Source organism: Notechis scutatus, chromosome 1 (assembly GCF_049901735.1).
Source record: "Notechis scutatus isolate UNSWTSFEM ecotype Mainland chromosome 1, rNotScu1.2, whole genome shotgun sequence".
Classification (NCBI taxonomy): Eukaryota; Metazoa; Chordata; class Lepidosauria; order Squamata; family Elapidae; genus Notechis; species Notechis scutatus.
Genome location: NC_142009.1, coordinates 99,894,477 through 99,902,434, shown reverse-complemented (window position 1 = coordinate 99,902,434; position 7,958 = coordinate 99,894,477). Strand labels below are relative to the sequence as shown.

Below are 7,958 nucleotides of genomic sequence, written 5' to 3'. Positions count from 1 at the left end.
AAAGCATTTGAACTAGCCACGTTTAGCAACTCTGATGTGAAGAATGATATATGGGTGGTTGACAGTGGTGTATCCCACTGCATCACAAGAGATAAGACAAAATTTATAAAAATGTCTAAAAGCTCTCAACATATATCTCTTGCAAACGGCTGGAATCTTAACGCGAAGGTCAAGGTTTTGCACATTGTCCGTGCATAAACCAGGATATAAAAATGCTGTATGTACCGCAACTAAAGTTTAATTTGCTTTCAGTAAGGGTATTAGATAAATTAGGTTATGTAATTACTTTTAAGGATAATAATTGCATAATTGAAAAAGATAACAAAAGGGTAACTGCAGCTTTAAATGGAACATTATATGTCTTAGATAATAGTAAGAAAGGGGAGGCACAAACTGTATTTAATAATATAAACCCTCATAATGAATGTATCCATTTATTGCATAGGCGTTTGGGGCATGTAAATTTTAAAATGCTAAAACGTACAGTTGAGTTATCTGAAGGAATAAGGTTAAAACCTTGTGATAAATATTTGCGTTGTAATGTTTGCTGTGAAGATAAGAGCAAAGTATTGCCTGCAAATAGGCTAAATGGTTTCAAAACAAAAGAACCTTTAGAAGTGGTATTTGCAGACATCATAGGTCCAAAGAAACCCAGTATGGGGGTGCTAGATATATACTGAGCATTATGGACCATTATTCTAGATATGGGTTTTGCTATTTAATGAAAAGCAAAACTGAAACATATCAACATTTTTCAATTGGCTTAGGTTTGCTGAAAAGAAAGTCTAAACGACAACTGATAACCCTGGTGACAGATAATGCACGTGAATTTATTAATAACAAATTCCAGAACAGACTTAAGATAGCTGGAATAGAGCATAAGAAGTCTGCTCCATACAGGCCAGAACATAACGCTTTTATTGAAAGAAGAGGCCAAACACTACAGGCAATGGTTAGAACAATGTTAAATGATTCTGGGTTACCTGATTCTTTGTGGGGAGGCTACAATGTGTGCTAATAACATATTGAACAACGTTGTTAACACAACAACAGGTGAAATACCATTCACCAGGTGGCATGGCAGGAAACCTGACCTAAGTTACCTGCATACATTTGGTGCACCAGCATGGGTGCATATTCCTGCACAACTCAGAAAAAAGGGCAACATAGAGCTAAAAGATTTTTCTTCGTTGGTTATCAGGCAAACCATAGGGCATATAGATTTTGGGAGAAAGGCACATCTAAAGTGTTATGTAGTGCTAGTGCCCAATTTCTAGAACATGAAGGATGGGAGAAATTAGAACAGGATGCCAATAAAGATGTAATTATTGAATCCTATAGAAATCCCATTAGTTATCCCTGTAACTTTAAAAATAAAGTAAAGAGACAAATACAGGATGAAATAGTGCCCATAAAGGAAGAAACAGATTCAATAGCTGAACAGGATGAGGAAGATGAACAGGTAGTAGTTCAACAAAGTCCTCCTGTAAGCCCTGTAATTCCCAGAAGAACTACACGTATATCTAGACCGCCTGATAGGTACCAGGCTAACACAGTGTGCCAGATTAATCAAGTTCCTAATTCTGTTGAAGAAATTAAAAAGTATCCTACTAAGGAAAAAGAAAGATGGTATGCAGCAATGAATAAGGAACTGAATTCATTAAGAGATATGAAAGTGTATGAGAATGCCAAATTACCTGTAGGTAAGAAATCCATTGGCTGCAAATGGATTTTTAAGGTAAAAACAGATAAAAATGGTAATTTAATCCATAAGGCAAGGTTAGTAGCCCAAGGTTTTAGGCAGAATGCCAATGACTACGATGAGGTGTTTGCACCTAGTCTTAAGGCAGCAACCTTGAGGGCAGCTTTAGTGTGGGCAGCTAGTAAAAACTATATAGTAAACCATCTAGATGTGGAAACTGCTTACTTGCACGCCCCATTAAAACATACTATTTATATGAAAAAACCTGTTGGTATTAAAAGTGAAAATAAGGATAATAATGATTGTTGGTTGTTAAAGAAAAGCCTCTATGGTCTTAAACAATCAGGCTATGAATGGAACCAGTATATTGTAAAGGAACTAGACAATATAGGATTTAAAGCTGGTTTAGCCGATCCATGTCTGTTTAAGAGGGAGACAAATGGGAAAGTATCATTATTATTACTATTCACAGATGACATTGCATTGATAACTGAAACTAATGATGAAGCAAATAAAATAATAGCATCATTAGGAAAGAGAATAAAGATCAAGCAATTAGGGGAGATAAAGAAGTATCTCGGTTTGAATATAAAGAAAACACGGAAAGGTTTTAAGATATCTCAGGAAGATAAGATAAGCAAATTGCTAAAAGATTACAAGATGGAGCTTTGTAAGCCAGCTAAGACTCCAATGAGTCAGGAGTTTAGCAACACTGATGAACAAAGCCCGGAGTTTGATAAGGTGATTTATCAATCTTTAATTGGTAGTTTGAGTTATATTAGTAATTGGTCTAGACCAGATATTTCGTACTGCGTGAATCAGTTGGCTAGATTCAATTCTGCACCGTGTGAAAGACACTGGAATGCAGCTAAGAGGATATTAAGATATCTTAAAAGACAATGAATTATTCATTGTATTTAGAACCAAAGGGTGATTTAATCCTGAGTGCTTATGCAGATGCTAGCTTTGCATCAGAAAGAGACACTAGAAAGTCGACTTCAGGAACAGCCATAATGCTGGGTAAGACATTAATAGGCTGGAAGTCAATAAGACAACAGCATATAAGTTTGTCTACTATGGAGGCAGAATTCTCCTGTTTATCACTGTTATGTACAGAATTAATAATGTATAAACAAATGTTAATTGATATAGGTATAACTGTAGATTATCCTATAATTATACATGAAGATAATCAGGCAGCAATTCAAATGGCCACAAATATTGCAGTAAAAACAAGGAGCAAACATACAGATCTAAGATACCTAAACGTGAGACAATCTGTAAGAAGTAAGATGATTCAGCTAGAGTACTGTATGTCGGAGGACAATTTAGCTGATAATTTTACTAAAGCCCAAGGTGCCAGTAAGCACCAGGAGAGTTGTGAAAAATATGGGGTTAGATTGTAAAGGTATTATATATTTATTTCACCCAAAAGGGAGTATGTTAGGTATAACATTGATACCAAATATGGTTTGGGTGAATAAATATATAAAACTTAGATATCATGGTTTAAGTGCTTATCACTTTAAGCACAATGCAGCAAGCAATTAGCCGATTAAGGGTGCGGTTAGAAGTTACAATATAAGGAAGCATTAGAAGCTGGAAAGCTTACTGTGTGTTACTGCGACTAACTGTGTCTTACTGCGACTAACTGTGTCTTACTGTGACTAACTGTGATTACTGACTGTGAGTGCCTGTGACTGAACTGTTCTTGTTTGCTACTGTTTGCTGATTTACTGCATAATTCTACTGTTCTACTGTTTGAACTTCTTGCTGAATATCCAGCGTTTGTTCCTCTGGAGAGGCACCGGAGGAGGAGAAGATATCTTTATCGGCTGATAAAGATATTGCAAGGACTCTTAACTTGGACTATACTAGTGAGTCTTACTGGATGGAAATACTGTGAATGACTTAATGGACTGAATGACAATGCTTTAAACTCTAAATAGATTAAAAACTATTTAAACTACAAACAGTGTTTGTGTTCAGTGTGTGTATACTCTGGGGCCCTTCCGCTCTCGTTTGGCTGCCTGGCTTGACTACTGCTGCAATACTCTGCTAGGGGTTAATCCCCAAACACTAACAGGGGCCCATGGTCCCGCATCCACATCGATTTTGCGGGACCTACCAAAGGAAATACCTTTCTAATAACAGTAGATGCCTATTCAAACTGGCTCGAGGTCAACAAAATGAAGAACACCACCACAGAAGCAGTTGTAAAAAAATTGAATAGACTGTTTGCAACACACGGCTTACCAGATGTCTTGGTTTCAGACAACGGCCCACAATTTACTGCTTTGGCGTTCGAACAGTACCTAGCAGACCGAGGGATACGCCACGCCTTAACATCGCCGGCTCACCCTGCGGCTAATGGTAGGGCTGAACGAATGGTCCAGTTCACAAAGAAAACATTACACAAAATGGAGCAAGGAAACATCCACGACAAAGTCACCAGGATGCTTCTCCTCCAACATATTACTCCAAACAGCACCACAAACAAAAGCCCAGCCGAACTCCTGATGGGCAGGAGACTTAGATCACATCTCGACCATCTGCACCCTGCCTACACGCCAGAAAAGCCTCTGGGTTCCAGCAGCAAATGTCGCACATTTAAGGTAGGCGACCTGGTATTCGCAAAAAACTTTACCGGTGACCCATTGTGGGTCCCTGCTAAAATAACACAACTTACGGGCTCCTGTTCCTACTGATTAGAAACCACAGATGGGAGGTTGTGGAAACGCCACATCGACCAACTACGCTCAAGGATGACACCTACCCCCTTCACACACCCTGAACTCCAAACCAGGGGGGGGAAGGGAAATCGAGGGGGTTGAAAATGAACTAACACCTGGTTCAGTACACAAAACCCCGCAGTCAGTACAACAAAACCCAGAATATTCACCAATTGAAGAGGAGCTGTGGCAGATGGTCATCTCTCCGAGAAACAGCAAGGCGGGATCAGCCAGCCCAGAGGATCCAGATGACAGCTGTGAAGGGAGTATTGGTGGCACCCCCGAGTCGCCCAGCGTAGAAGTCAGGTCGCCTTTACAGCTGGACACAGCAAACAGCCCACCGGAACCAGAGTCCGGACAAAGACTGGTTGAGCAATGCAAGTCAGGTAGACAGGTGCGACGGCCTGCCTACCTGCGAGAATACATCACCCCACCCTTGAGACGGAACCTAGAGGAGAGGGGTGTTCCGAACTAGCAGGCTCGTAAGCCTGAAACTCTAATTGCTTTCCTTCCACGGCAGGCTCGTAATCCTGCACTTTCGATTGGTCCGTGAATAGCCAATCGTGATTGGTCGTTTTAGACTAATCCGATTGGCTAGTTAACGGGTCACCGCGATTGGATGCCCCAAGCGCGGCAAACTCAAATCATTGGATGTTTTGACAGCAGCCAGCTCTATAAAAGGAGCTGCTGCTGCCTGAGTATTTCGCTCTGTTCTGAAGTCACTAATAAAGAGTTGGAGTCACTATTCGATGCCTTGTCTCCGTTCTTGCGCCCACTCTCCCAGATCAAACAACTACCATAAGGTTATGGGAATGGTTTTATTACATTGGCAGAAAGCTGTAACATCTTGATTTTTTTTAATGAGTGTAAATATATATATTTAAAATCCATCTCATCCTAACATAACAGTGCTTGTTTCAACATTTTCTATCCTGCTATCTCTATGATCATTGATTGTACAGCCATCTAGCTACATAATGCTCAGGTTTTTCACAACAGCATGCATGATCAAAAGATGGTAACTTCTACAAATTGTCCCCCAAATTTATCTGAAATATGTCCTTACTTGTCTTTCCTTGAGCTCTCTAGCTAGTCCTGAGTTAACCAGTGACTGAACAAGAGGCCTTGTCTACCTCATTTCAACACCCTTTCAAGATCCTGATATTAAGGCAAATCATGATGGCCTGATCACAGGTGTTACTCCAATTGGAGTGAGCTAATGGCAGCCTGATTGTGTCACTCTGATTTTAAAGCAGATCAATGCAGCCTTACTTCCCTCCCCACTCCTATTCCACAATGATGCTTTATACAAACCTTGACAATGTTTACCGTTTTGTTGTGGTTTAGCTGTTGTAAGCTGCCCATAGCCATATAGGGGAGCTATACAAATTGGAGCAATAAAAATATAGGTTTACTTTGGATGTAGATGTGGAAGAGAAATTAGCTGAGTATGGGGAAAGAGTCAAATGGGGAATTAGTTGGGAATTCCTGTGAGGACATAACAGGGAGAAGTCTGATTTCCCTTTGAATGTCATTAAATCTTAACTAGTTTGACCTAGGTACAAATTACCAGTTTGAGAAGATTCCTGTGTTATAGGCTTGAGCAATAAACTAGCTAATCGAACTCTTCACTTGATCTGATTGTTCATGCCTGGAAGAAGATATTTGAATAATGCATGTAAGGTATACCTTACAATAAATTGTTAAATTGAGTTTTATAGGTAGCTAGAGCTTCCCAGATCAAAAATGTGAAGGTTGTAAACACGTAATCATGTAAACTGTCAAGAGTGAAACATGGGCAGCTATGTGCCTCTTCGTTTCAACTTCTCATTAGAATAAGGGGGGAGGCAATGTTGACTATGAATGAGTTAATTTGGAGAAATGACTTGTGAGCTTGTGAGACTCTGGAAACTTTTCAAGGTCAGATAAATAGGTGTGTGGAAAAAGGCAGATGGTCCCCAAAGCAAAGAGAAGTTTTTTTAATATCATCTATGTGGAAGCTTGGGGGTTGGACCAAGGGTGGGTTTCTACCGGTTTTGTCCACCTCTGTAGAACCAGTAGCTCTGAAGAGCAGCAGACATAGAACCGGTTCTATGTCTGCTGATGTTTTTGCCCACCCACCCGCCCAGGCTCTTACCTGACCTTTATTTCCTGATTTTTTCAACTTCAGCTGCCATGTGAGGCACAGCTGCAATTAAAGAAGCAGGAAAAAAGGGCCTTTTGAAAGGCTGCTTCTCTGCATGCAGCATGCTGATGACGATTTACAGGGGGGGCGGCAGCGTGCAGGGAAGCACATCGTAAATCACTGAACCTCGTAAATGACCAAACTGGTAGTTAACTCTGTCGGATCCCACCCCTGGGTTGGACTTGGAAATTCATTGTTTAATACTGTGAATATGAATGCCTTAGAAATTCAGTTTTACCTCCCCATTCCTATGCTATGTATTCAATAAACAGGAAGCTTTTCAGAACTGAAATGATCCTGGATTTTTATTTGGATACTCAAGCTGAATGTTGACATAAACACAGAATCACTACATACAAGCAAGTACGGAAACAAAAATATATTGCTATATAGAGAACTTTTCAGGGAGTGTACTCTAGGCTTTAAACCTAGAGAGGATATATATTCAACAATCATAATAAAATGTGAGAAACTACCAACAGTTTGTAGTAGCTGCTCTTTTAGCCATGTCAGACTGAGTCTCTGGGAAGCTTCAGCAAAGATAAAGCCTCATGTAAACTGTAACAATTTGATGGAAATTAATTTTTGTATCTAATATTAGCTATACTTGTATATCAAGCTGATCAATTCCATAATAAAAGATCTGAATCAATATGCCTTTGAGACAGAGAACAGATGAGTAGGCATATATTACCAGCCTTGGAAGATTTTCAGCTTAAACATCTCACTTACCATAGAGCAGTGTTTTTCAAACTTGACAAGTTTAAGATGTGTGAACTTCAATTCCCAGAAGCTGCCTGGAATTGAAGTTCACACGTCTTAAACTTGCCAAAATTGAAAAAAAAAACACCGTCATAGATGTAGGATTACATTTGTGGCACTATTATTTTGATTTGTTTGGAAGGCTACCATTTTTGGAATGAACTCAGTGTTGTAGAATAGTTCTGAGAGTACCCTGAATTTTCATACTGTTATAAATAATATTAAAAAATGCAAAGGAAGCCTTTTTTAGGTTTAATATTGATTCTCTTTTTTTGAAGACAGGCTTCACGCTGTGAGCAGGATTCGAACCTGCGCAGGGAAACCCTATTGGATTTCGAGTCCAACGCCTTCACCACTCGGCCATCACAGCTGATTGCATTGAATGGTGAAAATCTGAACTGATGCTTTTGGAAGAAATTGTCTACATTAGATAACTATACAGTTTCATCAGTGTTTGGCAGCAATCATTAATCTTTTATTGAGAATACTTAGATATATATAGATATGTGTACTATATGATAAGAATGAGTTTTAAAACATTGCTGTGAGACACAGAGACCTCGATAGCTTCATCTAT

At 39.4% G+C, this 7,958-nt stretch overlaps 1 non-coding gene across 1 annotated transcript; it reads right to left on the bottom strand.

The window, feature by feature from the left end:
- Window positions 1–7,669: 7,669 nt before the first annotated feature.
- On the bottom strand, window positions 7,670–7,751 carry TRNAS-CGA (transfer RNA serine (anticodon CGA)). Its single transcript has one exon. It is a non-coding gene; the product is annotated as a tRNA-Ser (tRNA).
- Between the last annotated feature and the right edge of the window lie 207 nt (window positions 7,752–7,958).